This window comes from Oncorhynchus keta, unplaced genomic scaffold (assembly GCF_023373465.1).
Source record: "Oncorhynchus keta strain PuntledgeMale-10-30-2019 unplaced genomic scaffold, Oket_V2 Un_contig_29600_pilon_pilon, whole genome shotgun sequence".
Taxonomy (NCBI): domain Eukaryota; kingdom Metazoa; phylum Chordata; class Actinopteri; order Salmoniformes; family Salmonidae; genus Oncorhynchus; species Oncorhynchus keta.
Window position 1 is genome coordinate 1 of NW_026286635.1, and position 14,621 is coordinate 14,621.

At 39.4% G+C, this 14,621-nt stretch overlaps 1 long non-coding RNA gene across 1 annotated transcript; it reads right to left on the reverse strand.

Annotated features, from left to right (window-relative positions):
* Window positions 1–1,484: 1,484 nt before the first annotated feature.
* Window positions 1,485–3,327, reverse strand: LOC127923411 (uncharacterized). The gene is made up of 3 exons (XR_008114282.1): window positions 2,688–3,327; window positions 2,127–2,630; window positions 1,485–2,069 (listed from the first exon to the last, which is right to left on the reverse strand). It is a non-coding gene; the product is annotated as an uncharacterized LOC127923411 (long non-coding RNA).
* Between the last annotated feature and the right edge of the window lie 11,294 nt (window positions 3,328–14,621).

The following is a 14,621-nucleotide window of genomic DNA, read 5'->3' on the forward strand; positions in this document are numbered from 1 at the left end:
TTACATTTACATTACATTTAGACTTACATTACATTTACATTACATTACATTTACATTTACATTTACATTACATTACATTACATTTACATTACATTGCATTTACATTACACTTACATTACATTTACATTTACATTACATTTACATTACATTTGCTCTACTGTGACATTTGAATCACCAACAACGTATTTGTTCATTTAAACTGTGTGTCTATTACACATGAAATAAAATAAAACACAAGTCTTGAATGCAAAAATAAAAACAAACACTACTGCTAGTCCCAGCTACTTGCAAATATCATTGTGTGGCAACATGCATTCTAAACCAAAAATAAAAACAAACACTACTGCTAGTCCCAGCTACTTGCAAATATCATTGTGTGGGAACATGCATTCTAAACCAAAAATAAAAACAAACACTACTGCTAGTCCCAGCTACTTGCAAATATCATTGTGTGGCAACATGCATTCTAAACCAAAAATAAAAACAAACACTACTGCTAGTCCCAGCTACTTTCAAATATCATTGTGTGGCAACATGCATTCTAAACCAAAAATAAAAACAAACACTACTGCTAGTCCCAGCTACTTGCAAATATCATTGTGTGGCAACATGCATTCTAAACCAAAAATAAAAACAAACACTACTGCTAGTCCCAGCTACTTGCAAATATCATTGTGTGGCAACATGCATTCTAAACCAAAAATAAAAACAAACACTACTGCTAGTCCCAGCTACTTGCAAATATCATTGTGTGGCAACATGCATTCTAAACCAAAAATAAAAACAAACACTACTGCTAGTCCCAGCTACTTGCAAATATCATTGTGTGGCAACATGCATTCTAAACCAAAAATAAAAACAAACACTACTGCTAGTCCCAGCTACTTGCAAATATCATTGTGTGGCAACATGCATTCTAAACCAAAAATAAAAACAAACACTACTGCTAGTCCCAGCTACTTGCAAATATCATTGTGTGGCAACATGCATTCTAAACCATTGCTGTGGATATTGAGAAACCGTTCCTGAGCCCAACAACTACAAACAACACGTGCCTTTTTTGTGTAGTCGGTTGCTGGCAAAACAAATGTTGTGCTCGGACGAACTCCACCGCCATTCCTCAACGGCCAGTTGTGAATGTTGATGAGCCTGTCGGACGTAAAGTACTGTACTTTAGATTCAAAATCAATACCACTGACTTCCACTTGTGAGTGCGTATTTCCTCCATAGATTTCTCTGCCACGGACCCAAACAAATAATTGCACCAATAGCGTTCATTTAAATAGAGGACCCATCTCGATAGGATCATTTCCAATTCCCAGATGTCGTTGTGAATACTACAGGTGTGGAATCTTCATTTGACCCGTTTCTCACAGCAGGAAAATAATCCTGCGGCAACGGAAAATGTGAATTGTTGTGTGAATTTAGGGGTTGATGCATTGTTGGTGAGGGCAAATCTAGTCTGAAATTGGGGGGGGATATTAAGACATTTCCTGCAACAACACGGTGATCAAATGAAGAGCAGTTAAGAGGGATTGGTCCAGCAATTGAAAGGTTGCTGGTTTGAGTCCCTGAGCTGACTGGGAGAAAAACCTGTTGATGTGCCGTTGAGCAAGGCACTGAACCCCATTTGCTCTGGATAAGTACGTTTGCTAAATGTCAAATAAACAGTCTGGAATTCAATTTGCTATAGCAGTGTCCAGACTTAACTAACTAATGAAACTCTCAGTAACCTTATGCCTCTGCCAATCCCCTTCTGGTTTAACTAACTAATGAAACTCTCAGTAACCTTATGCCTCTGCCAATCCCCTTCTGGTTTAACTAACTAATGAAACTCTCAGTAACCTTATGCCTCTGCCAATCCCCTTCTGGTTTAACTAACTAATGAAACTCTCAGTAACCTTATGCCTCTGCCAATCCCCTTCTGGTTTAACTAACTAATGAAACTCTCAGTAACCTTATGCCTCTGCCAATCCCCTTCTGGTTTAACTAACTAATGAAACTCTCAGTAACCTTATGCCTCTGCCAATCCCCTTCTGGTTTAACTAACTAATGAAACTCTCAGTAACCTTTATGCCTCTGCCAATCCCCTTCTGGTTTAACTAACTAATGAAACTCTCAGTAACCTTATGCCTCTGCCAATCCCCTTCTGGTTTAACTAACTAATGAAACTCTCAGTAACCTTATGCCTCTGCCAATCCCCTTCTGGTTTAACTAACTAATGAAACTCTCAGTAACCTTATGCCTCTGCCAATCCCCTTCTGGTTTAACTAACTAATGAAACTCTCAGTAACCTTATGCCTCTGCCAATCCCCTTCTGGTTTAACTAACTAATGAAACTCTCAGTAACCTTATGCCTCTGCCAATCCCCTTCTGGTTTAACTAACTAATGAAACTCTCAGTAACCTTATGCCTCTGCCAATCCCCTTCTGGTTTAACTAACTAATGAAACTCTCAGTAACCTTATGCCTCTGCCAATCCCCTTCTGGTTTAACTAACTAATGAAACTCTCAGTAACCTTATGCCTCTGCCAATCCCCTTCTGGTTTAACTAACTAATGAAACTCTCAGTAACCTTATGCCTCTGCCAATCCCCTTCTGGTTTAACTAACTAATGAAACTCTCAGTAACCTTTATGCCTCTGCCAATCCCCTTCTGGTTTAACTAACTAATGAAACTCTCAGTAACCTTATGCCTCTGCCAATCCCCTTCTGGTTTAACTAACTAATGAAACTCTCAGTAACCTTATGCCTCTGCCAATCCCCTTCTGGTTTAACTAACTAATGAAACTCTCAGTAACCTTATGCCTCTGCCAATCCCCTTCTGGTTTAACTAACTAATGAAACTCTCAGTAACCTTATGCCTCTGCCAATCCCCTTCTGGTTTAACTAACTAATGAAACTCTCAGTAACCTTATGCCTCTGCCAATCCCCTTCTGGTTTAACTAACTAATGAAACTCTCAGTAACCTTATGCCTCTGCCAATCCCCTTCTGGTTTAACTAACTAATGAAACTCTCAGTAACCTTATGCCTCTGCCAATCCCCTTCTGGTTTAACTAACTAATGAAACTCTCAGTAACCTTATGCCTCTGCCAATCCCCTTCCGAGTGAGTGTCAACAACACATGAATGAGGGTTGCAGGGTAAGTGTATTTGAGGTTTAAAAAGGCTTCTGAAGTTTTTTAATTTCACTTTGAAATGTCCAACCTGAATTTCCCTTAAAATGTATCAACTCCTACAAAAATGTCCATTCATTTTAATCCATAATAATAATTCAAATTTAATTTCCCTGTACCAAATGTCTCAAATTAAGATCTTGCATCTGCAGGGTCATTCCACCAATTCTGTGTTTTTTGAGAAGTGTAGCTTGATAACATCTTGTAACATTCTGTAATAAAGAGCACATGTTCAAGTTTATTTAAAAAATAAAACTGTCCCTAAAAATATTGTAGTAAGTGCCTGTTAAGCTTCAAATAAAGTTGCAGTGTTGACAGTAACAGTTTTGATGATTTCTTCTTAAATCAGCCATAAATCCCGTTGTGAAAGGGGAATTGGAAGCCTGTTGTATGCAACAGGGAGTGGCAATTGAATGCAAGCTTGTAGCGGTATTTATTAGAGAGGGGTAAAGAAAGATTTTGTTCGGGCGCCAGGCAGGTATTAACCATGCCGAAAGGAAAAGAGTAGAATAAGAGAGTACCACTACCAGACCCACACACATCAGCAGAAGAGACTGCCTAGAGTGTAGCCTGTTTACCAGATAGCCAGTGGAGAGAAAAGAGAATACACACCATATAAAACCCACATCACAGCACAGGGGTAACCCAAACAAGAATACCTCATACAATAATACTAATAGTGGCAGAGCAATCCAACACAACAACTTCATACAAGAACGAACCCAGTCATCAACATAGGATTTGCAATAATCTGTATTATTTTCTAGTGGGTGAGTGCAGAGGGTATGAATGTGGGGAGTGTTCATCGACACAACAAAGGCCTTAAAAATGTCCACAGTCTTCTCGGCCACATGTCATTAGTACACCCCACCTCAATACAGTTCACATAATAACCCTCTAACCCTATTACAGGGGCTGAGTCACTGGCTTGCTGGGGCTCTCCCATGCCGTCCCTGCAGGGGGTGCGTCACCTGAGTGGGTTGATCCACTGTTGTGGTCATCCTGTCTGGGTTGGCCCCCCACTTGGGCTGTGCCGTGGCGGAGATCTTTGTGGGCTATACTCAGCCTTGTCTCAGGATGGTAAGTTGGTGGTTGAAGATATCCCTGTAGTGGTGTGGGGGCTGTGCTTTGGCAAAGTGGGTGGGGTTATATCCTCCCTGTTTGGCCCTGTCCGGGGTGTCCTCGGAAGGGTCCACAGTGTCTCCTGTCCCCTCCTGTCTCAGCCTCCAGTATTTATGCTGCAGTAGTTTGTGTCGGGGGGCTAGGTTCAGTTTGTTATATCTGGAGTACTTCTCCTGTCCTATTCGGTGTCCTGTGTGAATCTAAGTGTGCGTTCTCTAATTCTCTCCTTCTTTCTTTCTCTCTCTCGGAGGACCTGAGCCCTAGGACCATGCCCCAGGACTACCTGACATGACGACTCCTTGCTGTTCCCAGTCCACCTGGCCATGCTGCTGCTCCAGTTTCAACTGACCTGAGCCCTAGGACCATGCCCCAGGACTACCTGACATGATGACTCCTTGCTGTCCCCAGTCCACCTGGCCATGCTGCTGCTCCAGTTTCAACTGTTCTGCCTTACTATTATTCGACCATGGTGGTCATTTATGAACATTTGAACATCTTGGCCATGTTATGTTATAATCTCCACCCGGCACAGCCAGAAGAGGACGGGCCACCCCACATATGCTCTCTCTAATTCTCTCTTTCTTTCTCTCTCTCGGAGGACCTGAGCCCTAGGACCGTGCCCCAGGACTACCTGACATGATGACTCCTTGCTGTCCCGGTCCACCTGACTGTGCTGCTGCTCCAGTTTCAACTGTTCTGCCTTGTTATTATTCGACCATGCTGGTCATTTATGAACATTTGAACATCTTGGCCATGTTCTGTTATAATCTCCACCCGGCACAGCCAGAAGAGGACTGGCCACCCCACATAGCCTGGTTCCTCTCTAGGTTTCTTCCTAGGTTTTGGCCTTTCTAGGGAGTTTTCCTAGCCACCATGCTTCTACACCTGCATTGCTTGCTGTTTGGGGTTTTAGGCTGGGTTTCTGTACAGCACTTTGAGATATCAGCTGATGTACGAAGGGCTATATAAATAACTTTGATTTGATTTGATTTGAATATACAACTTGCAAGCAACCTACTAAAATGTCCATACAAATACTTCTGGTAGGGAAATAATAGTCCAATGTAATAGTCCAATGTCTTCCTAGAATCACAGAGGGTGCACGGAGGGACACGTGAGTAATTCTTAATTCAAATCAAAAATCGATTTGATTTAATTCTCAATGTGGTCTGTATTAAAGGTTACTTAATTTAATATTACAATTCAAGATTGGTGCACAATTTCTAGAAAAATATAGGCACTTTCATGGATAGACGACGTAGACAACCTGTGGTTTCTACGTGTCCTCTTGATTGCTGTCAACATTTTGTAGACCAGGTATTCTGGAAATCTGGTAGGTAATACAGAATACTGGTAATCTGGTAGGTAATACAGAATACTGGTAATCTGGTAGGTAATACAGAATACTGGTAATCTGGTAGGTAATACAGAATACTGGTAATCTGGTAGGTAATACAGTATACTGGTTATCTGGTAGGTAATACAGTATACTGGTTATCTGGTAGGTAATACAGTATACTGGTTATCTGGTAGGTAATACAGTATACTGGTTATCTGGTAGGTAATACAGTATACTGGTTATCTGGTAGGTAATGCAGTATTCTACTTGCCTGGTAGGTAATACCTTATTCTACTTATCTGGTAGGTAATACAGTATTCTACTTATCTGATAGGTAATACAGTATTATACTTATCTGATAAGTAATACGGTATTCTGGTAATCTAGTAGGTAATACAGTATACTGGTTATCTTGTAGGTAATACATTATACTGGTTATATTGTAGGTAATACAGTATTCTACTTATCTGATAGGTAATACAGTATACTGGTTATCTGGTATGTAATACAGTATTCTACTTGTCTTGCAGGTAATACAGTATTATACTTATCTGGTAAGTAATACAGTATTCTGGTAATCTAGTAGGTAATACAGTATACTGGTTATCTTGTAGGTAATACAGTATACTGGTTATCTGGTAGGTAATACAGTATTCTACTTATCTCGCAGGTAATACAGTATTCTACTTATCTGGTAGGTAATACAGTATTCTACTTATCTCGCAGGTAATACAGTATTCTACTCATCTGGTAGGTAATACAGTATTCTGGTAATCTAGTAGGTAATACAATATAATGGTTATCTGGTAGGTAATACAGTATTCTACTTATCTGGTAGGTAATACAGTATACTGGTTATCTGGCAGGTAAAACAGTATATGGGTTATCTGGTAGGTAATACAGTATTCTACTTTTCTGGCAGGTAATACAGCATAGTGGTTATCTGGAAGGTAAAACAGTATTCTACTTATCTGATAGGTAATAAACCCACTTCAATTTTCTTACCGCCCCAATAGAGCCACAGACGATGCAATCACCATCACACTGCACACTGCCCTGTCCCATCTGGACAAGAGGAATACCTATGTAAGAATGCTGTTCATTGACTACAGCTCAGCATTCAACACCATAGTACCCTCCAAGCTCATTATTAAGCTTGAGGCCCTGGGTCTGAACCCCGTCCTGTGAAACTGGGTCCTGGACTTCCTGACGAGCCACCCCCAGGTAGTGAAAGTAGAAAACAACACCTCCACTACGCTGATCCTCAACACAGGGGCCCCACAAGGGTGCATTCTCAGCCCCCTCCTGTACTCCCTGTTCACCCATGACTGCATGGCCACACATACCTCCAACTCAATCATCAAGTTTGCAGACGACACAACAGTAGTAGGCCTGATTACCAACAATGACGAGACAGTCTACAGGGAGAAGGTGAGGGCCCTGGGATTGTGGTGCCAGGAAAATAACCTCTCGCTCAACGTCAACAAAACGGAGGAGCTGATCGTGGACTTCAAGAAACAGCAGAGGGAACACCCCCCTATCCACATCGACGGGAGAAGTGGAGAAGGTGGAAAGCTTCAAGTTCCTCGGCATACACAGCACTGACAACCTGAAATGGTCCACCCACACAGACAGTGTGGTGAAGAAGGCGCAACAACTTGCCACCTAAAACCCTCACAAACTTTTACAGATGCACAATTGAGAGCATCCTGTTGGGCTGTATCACCTTCTGGTATGGCAACTGCACCGCCTGCAACCACAGAGCTTTCCAGAGGGTGGTGCGGTCTGTCCAATGCATCACCGGTGGCAAACTACATGCCCTTGAGGACACCTACAGCACCCGATGTCACAGGAAGGCTTAACAGATCATCAAGGACAACAAGCACCTGTTCACCTATCATCCAGAAAGCAAGGTCAGTACATGTGCATCAAAGCTGGGACCGAGAGACTGAAAAACAGCTTCTATCTCAATAGCCATCGTTAGCACTTTAGAGGCTGCTGCCCTGTATACATAGACTTGAAATCACTGGTCACTTCAATAATGGAACACGAGTCACTTTAATAATGTTTATATATGTTGCATTACTCATCTCATATGTATATGCTGTATTCTATTCTACTGTAATTTTGTCTATTCCACTCAGACATTGCTCGTACAAAATATTTATATATTCTGAATTACATTCCTTTACTTTATATTTGTGTGTATTGTATGTGCTGTTGAGAAATGGTTAGATATTACTTGTTAGATATTACTGCACTGTTGGAGCTAGAAAAACAAGCATTTAGCTAGATATTACTGCACTGTTGGAGCTAGAAACACAAGCATTTAGTTAGATATTACTGCACTGTTGGAGCTAGAAACACAAGCATTGAAGCTAGGATATTACTGCACTGTTGAGCTAGGAACACGCTATTTAGTTAGATAATACTGCACTGTTGAGCCAGGAACACGCTATCAGTTGAAGATATTACTGCACTGTTGGAGTTGTAAACACAAGCATTTAGTTAGAGTTATTAGTCAAAATCATTAGAGTTGAACATGCTACTGTTAGTTAGATATTACTGTCTGTTGAGCTAGAAACACAAGCATTTAGTTAGATATTACTGCACTGTTGGAAAGTTTAGGATCACGCTTACTTTAGTTAGATATTACTGCACTGTTGGAGCCAGAAACACAAGCATTTAGTTAGATATTACTGCACTGTTGGAGCTAGAAACACAAGCATTTAGTTAGATATTAATGTCTGTTGGAGCTAGAACACAAGCATTTAGTTGATATTACTGCACTGTTGAGCTAGAAAACAAGCATTTGCCACACGCAATGACATCTGATAAACACGTGTACGTGAACAATACAATTTCATCAAATTTGATTTGATTTAATGCAATATTCTGATTGTAGGTTATACAGTATACTGCTTATCTAGGTAATACAGTATACTGCTTATCTAATAGGTAATACAGTATACTGCTTATCAGGTAATACAGTATTTGGGTTATCTAATCAGGTAATACGTATACTGGTTATGTAATTGGTAATACAGTATTCTGGTTGTCTAATAGGTAATACAGTATACTTGTAACGCCGTCTTTCGCTTGTCGAAAAAGAGAGTCGGACCGAAATGCAGCTGTGGTTACTCAGTGACTTCCTAATGAACAAAGTATGGCACATGAAATAACTATAAATATTAAAAAACAAACAGAACCTGAAACCTAATTACAGCCTATATCTGGTGAAACTACACAGAGACAGGAACAATCACCCACGAAATACAAAAGCAAACCAGGCTACCTAAACACGGTTCCCAATCAGAGACACCAGAATCACCTGACCCTGATTGAACCGCCTCAGGCAGCCAAGCCCATACAACACCCCTACTCAGCCGCAATCCCAATAATACAAAACCCCATAAATACAACAACATAAACCCATGTCACACCCTGGCCTGACCAAATAATTAAAGAAAACACAAAATATTAAGACCAAGGCGTGACAATACTGGTTGTCCAATAGGGTAATATAGTATACTGGTTATCTAATTGTAATACAGTATACTAGTTATCTGAAGGTAATATAGCATACTGGTTATCTAATAGTGTAATATGGTATACTAGTTATCTGAAGGTAATATAGTATACTGGTTATCTAATAGGTAATACACGGTATACTAGTTATCTGAAGGCAATATAGTATACTGGTTATCTAATAGGTAACACAGTACTAGAAGTTATCTGAAGGTAATATAGCATACTGGTTATCTAATAGGGGTAATACAGCATACCCAGTTATCTGGAAGGTAATTATAGTATACTGGTTATCTAATAGGTAATACAGTAAGACAAATTATCTGGATAAAATATAGTATAATTGCTATCTAATAGGTAATGCATACTAGTTATCTGAAGGTAATATATATACTGGTCTAATAGGTAATACAGTATACTAGTTATCTGAAGGTAATATAGCATACTGGTTATCTATAGGTAATACAGTATACTAGTTATCTGAAGGTAATATAGCATACTGGTTATCAATAGGCACACGGTATACTAGTTATCTGAAGTAATATATAGATACTGGTTATCAATAGGGGTAATACAGCATACTGTTAGTTATCTGGAAGGTAATATAGCATACTGGTTATCTAATAGGCAATACAGCATACCAGTTATCTGAAAGGTAATGTAGTATACTGGTTATCTAATAGGTAATACAGTATACTAGTTATCTGAAGGTAATATAGTATACTGGTTATCTAATAGGTACATACAGTATATTAGTTATCTGGAAGGTAATATATACTAGTTATCTATAGGTACAGTATACTAGTTATCTGGAAGGTAATATAGCATACTGGCTATCTACAAAGGTAATACAGTATACTAGCTATCTGAAGGTAATATAGTATACTGGCTATCTAATAGGTAATACAGCATAGTAGTTATCTGGAAGGGTAATATAGCATACTTATTATCTAATAGGTAATAATGCTATACCAGTTATCCGAAGGTAATATATACTACATATCAATAGGTAACAGTATACTAGTTATCTGAAGGTAATATAGTATACTGGTTATCTAATAGGTAATACGGTATACTAGTTATCTGAAAGTAATATAGTATACTGTATATCTAATAGGTAATACAGTATACTAGTTATCTGAAGGTAATATAGTATACTGGTATATCAATAGGTAATACAGTATACTAGTTATCTAATAGGTAATACAGTATACTAGTTATCTGAAGGTAATATAGTATACTGGTTATCTAATAGGTAATACAGTATACTAGTTATCTAACAGTAATACAGTATACTAGTTATCTGGGAAGGTAATATAGTATACTGGTTATCTAATCAGGTAATACAGTATACTAGTTATCTAATAGGTAATACAGTATACTAGTTATCTGGAAGGTAATATAGTATACTGGTTATCTAATAGGTAATACGGTATAATAGTTATCTGGAAAGTAATATAGTATACTGGTTATCTAATAGGTAATACAGTATACTAGTTATCTGGAAGGTAATATAGTATACTGGTTATCTAATAGGTAATACAGTATACTAGTTATCTGGAAGGTAATATAGTATACTGGTTATCTAATAGGTAATACAGTATACTAGTTATCTGGAAGGTAATATAGTATACTGGTTATCTAATTGGTAATACAGTATACTAGTTATCTGGAAGGTAATATAGTATACTGGTTATCTAATAGGTAATACAGTATACTAGTTATCTGGAAGGTAATATAGTATACTGGTTATCTAATAGGTAATACAGTATACTAGTTATCTGGAAGGTAATATAGTATACTGGTTATCTAATAGGTAATACGGTTTTTCTGGTTGTCAAATCAAATCAAACTTTATATGTCACATGCGTCACGAATTTAACAGGTGTAGTAAACCTTACAGTGAAATGCTTACTTAAAAGTCATTTAACCAATAATTCAGTTCAACAAAGAGTTAAGAAAATATTTACCAACTAAACTAAACATTGTCACGTTCTGACCTTTTATTTCCTGTGTTTTGTATTTAGTTAGTATGGTCAGGGCGTGAGTTGGGTGGGTAGTCTATGTTTGTTTTTCTATGTTTTGGTTATTTCTATGTTTCGGCCTAGTATGGTTCTCAATCAGAGGCAGGTGTCATTAGTTGTCTCTGATTGAGAATCATACTTAGGTGGCCTGGGTTTCACTGTGTGTTTGTGGGTGATTGTTCCTGTCTCTGTGTGTGCACCAGATAGGACTGTTTTGAGTTTTCACATTTTTTAGTTTTTGTTAGTTTGTTCATGTGTACCTCAACGTATTAAAAAGTACCATGGACAATTACCACGCCGCGTATTGGTCCTCTGATCCGTTTCGCCTCTCCTCTTCGGAAGAAGAGGAGGAAATTCATTACAAACATAAACAAATAAAAAGTAACACAATAAAATAACAATAACGAGGCTCTATACAGGGGTACCGCTACCGAGTCAATGTACATGTAGGTCGGGGTAAAGTGACTATGCATAGATAATAAACAGTGAGTAGCAGCAGTGTACATGTAGGTAGGGGTAAAGTGACTATGCATAGATAATAAACAGCGAGTAGCAGCAGTGTAAGAACTAAATGGGGGTCAATGTAAATAGTAAAGTAGTATTCTGTCACTAGTCTATCTTTCAGAACCTAAAATTAACCTATTTTTAACACATCTTTCAGATGTCCTTTCAACACAATTTTGCTTACTGGGACATGTCACTCCTCCAAAATGCTGTCAGAAAAAAACTGCTTCTTGGATTTGTTTTTCTTCCATTAATGTTATTGAAAGGCCAAATATTTCATATCACATTCTAATCTGCCTGCAGGGTAGATGCATGATGATACTTGAGAGCAGTCTAGATGGATTGACCTCTGCTTTGCCCAATAGATAAAGCTGTCAGTAAAAGGAAAAAAAAGTCACTATTTAGCAAGACTAAGGAGCTGATTGTGGTCTTACAGGAAACAGAGGGCCAAGCACGGCCCCATTCACATCGACAAGGCCGTAGTGGAGCAGGGCGAGAGCTTTGAGTTCCCTCGGTGTCCACATCACTAAGGATCTATCATGGTCCAACACACACCAACACAGTCGTGAAGAGGTACGAACAACACCTCTTCCCCCTCAGGAGGCTGAAAGAGTTGGCATGGTCCCTCAGATCCTTAAAAGTTCTTCAGCTGCACCATTGAGAGCATCTTGACTGTCTGCATCACCGCCTGGTATGGCAACTGCTTGGAATCTGACAGTAAGGTGCTACAGAATGTAGTGGGTACGGCCCAGTACATCACTGGGGCCGAGCTCCCTGCCATCCAGGACCTCTATACCAGGCGGCGTTGGAGGAATGCCCTAAAAATTGTCAAAGACTCCAGCCACGCAAGTCATAGACTGTTCTCTCTTAGCTACCGCACGAGCAAGCAGTACCGGAGCTCCAAGTCTAGGACCAAAAGGCTCCTGAACAGCTTCGACCCCCAACCATAAGACTGCTGAACAGTTAATCAAATGGCTACCCGGACGATTTGCATTGCACTGGCTCTATGTACACTCACTGGACTGTACCCACACACTGACAACTACTATACTGACTCTCCAACACACACACACACACACACAAAACACAAACATGCATATTGACACCACACACACACACACACACACACTTTCACACTCTCCACATACGCTGCTGTTACTCTGTTTATTAGTTATCCTAATTGCCTAGTCACTTGTACCCCTACTGTAATGATGTGCGCTGAGAGTCAGGGAAGCAAATTCAGGGAGTGAGTGTTGTAATAAACAAAGGGAACAAAATACAAAACAAGAAACCACGACCAACGCACAGACATGACACTGGAACAGAAACAATAACACCCGGGGAAGGAACCAAATGCAGTGACATATACAGGGGCAGGTAACCAAGGAGGGGATGGAGTCCAGGTGAGTCTGATGACGTGCAGCTGCGCATAACGATGTTGAAAGGTGAGCGCCATAACGAGCAGCCTGGTGACCCAGAGGGCGGAGAGGGAGCACACGTGACACCTACATACATGCACATATTACCTCAACTAACTTGTACCCCTGCACATTGCACCTACATACATGCACATATTACCTCAACTAACTTGTACCCCTGCACATTGCACCTACATACATGCACATATTACCTCAACTAACTTGTACCCCTGCACATTGCACCTACATACATGCACATATTACCTCCAACTAACTTGTACCCCTGCACATTGCACCTACATACATGCACATATTACCTCAACTAACTTGTACCCCTGCACATTGCACCTACATACATGCACATATTACCTCAACTAACTTGTACCCCTGCACATTGCACCTACATACATGCACATATTACCTCAACTAACTTGTACCCCTGCACATCGTTGCTGATGCTCCTATATATTATTATTATCTTTTAGTTATTTTATTGTGTTACTATTTCTTTTTTTAATTAGCACATTTTTTCTGACTTTTTAACTCTGCATTTTTAGGAAAGGGCTCGTAATTCTAGGTCCAAGAGGCTTCTAAACAGCTTTCTACCCCAAGCCATAAGACTCCTGAACAGCTAATCAAATGACTACCCAGACTATTTGAATTGTTGGTTAAGGGCTCGTAAGTAAGCATTTCACTGTACGATCTACACATGTTGTATTCGGCGCATGTGACTATTACAATTCGATTTGATAGTTAAGCATTTCAATTTAAAGTCTACACCTGTTTGTATTCGGGGATTTGACATTGGATTTGGGCGGCAGGTAGCCTAGCAGTTAAGAGTGTTTGTGCCAGTAACTGAAAGGTTGCTGGTTTGAATCCCTGAACTGACTAGGTGAAAAAATCTGTCTGTGCCCTTGAGCAAGAGCACTTACGCATAATTGCTCTGGATAAGCGTCTGCTAAATTACTAAAATGTCAAATCTAAATTTGATTTACAGTACCAGTCAAAAGTTTGGACACACCTACTCATTCCAGGGTTTTTAATAATTGTTGCTATTTTCTACATTGTAGAATAATAATGAAGACACCAAAACTATGAAATAACACATATGGAATCATGTAGTAAGCAAAAAAGTGTTAAACATTATATTTTATATTTGAGATTCTTCAAAGTAGCTACCCTTTGCCTTGCTGACAGTTTTACACACACTTGGTATTCTCTCAAACAGCTTCATGAGGTAGTCACCTGGAATGCATTTCAGTTAACAGGTGTGCCTTGTTAAAATTTAATTTGTGGATTTTTTTCCTTCTTAATGCGTTTGAGCCAATCAATTCTGTTGTGACAAGGTAGGGGTGGTAAAGAGAAGACAGCCCTATTTGAGTAAAAGTCCATATTATGGAAAGAACAGCTCAAATAAGCAAGAGAAACGACAGTCCATCATTACTTTAAGACATGAAGGTCAGTCCATCATTACTTTAAGACATGAAGGTCAGTCAATCAGGAACATTTCAA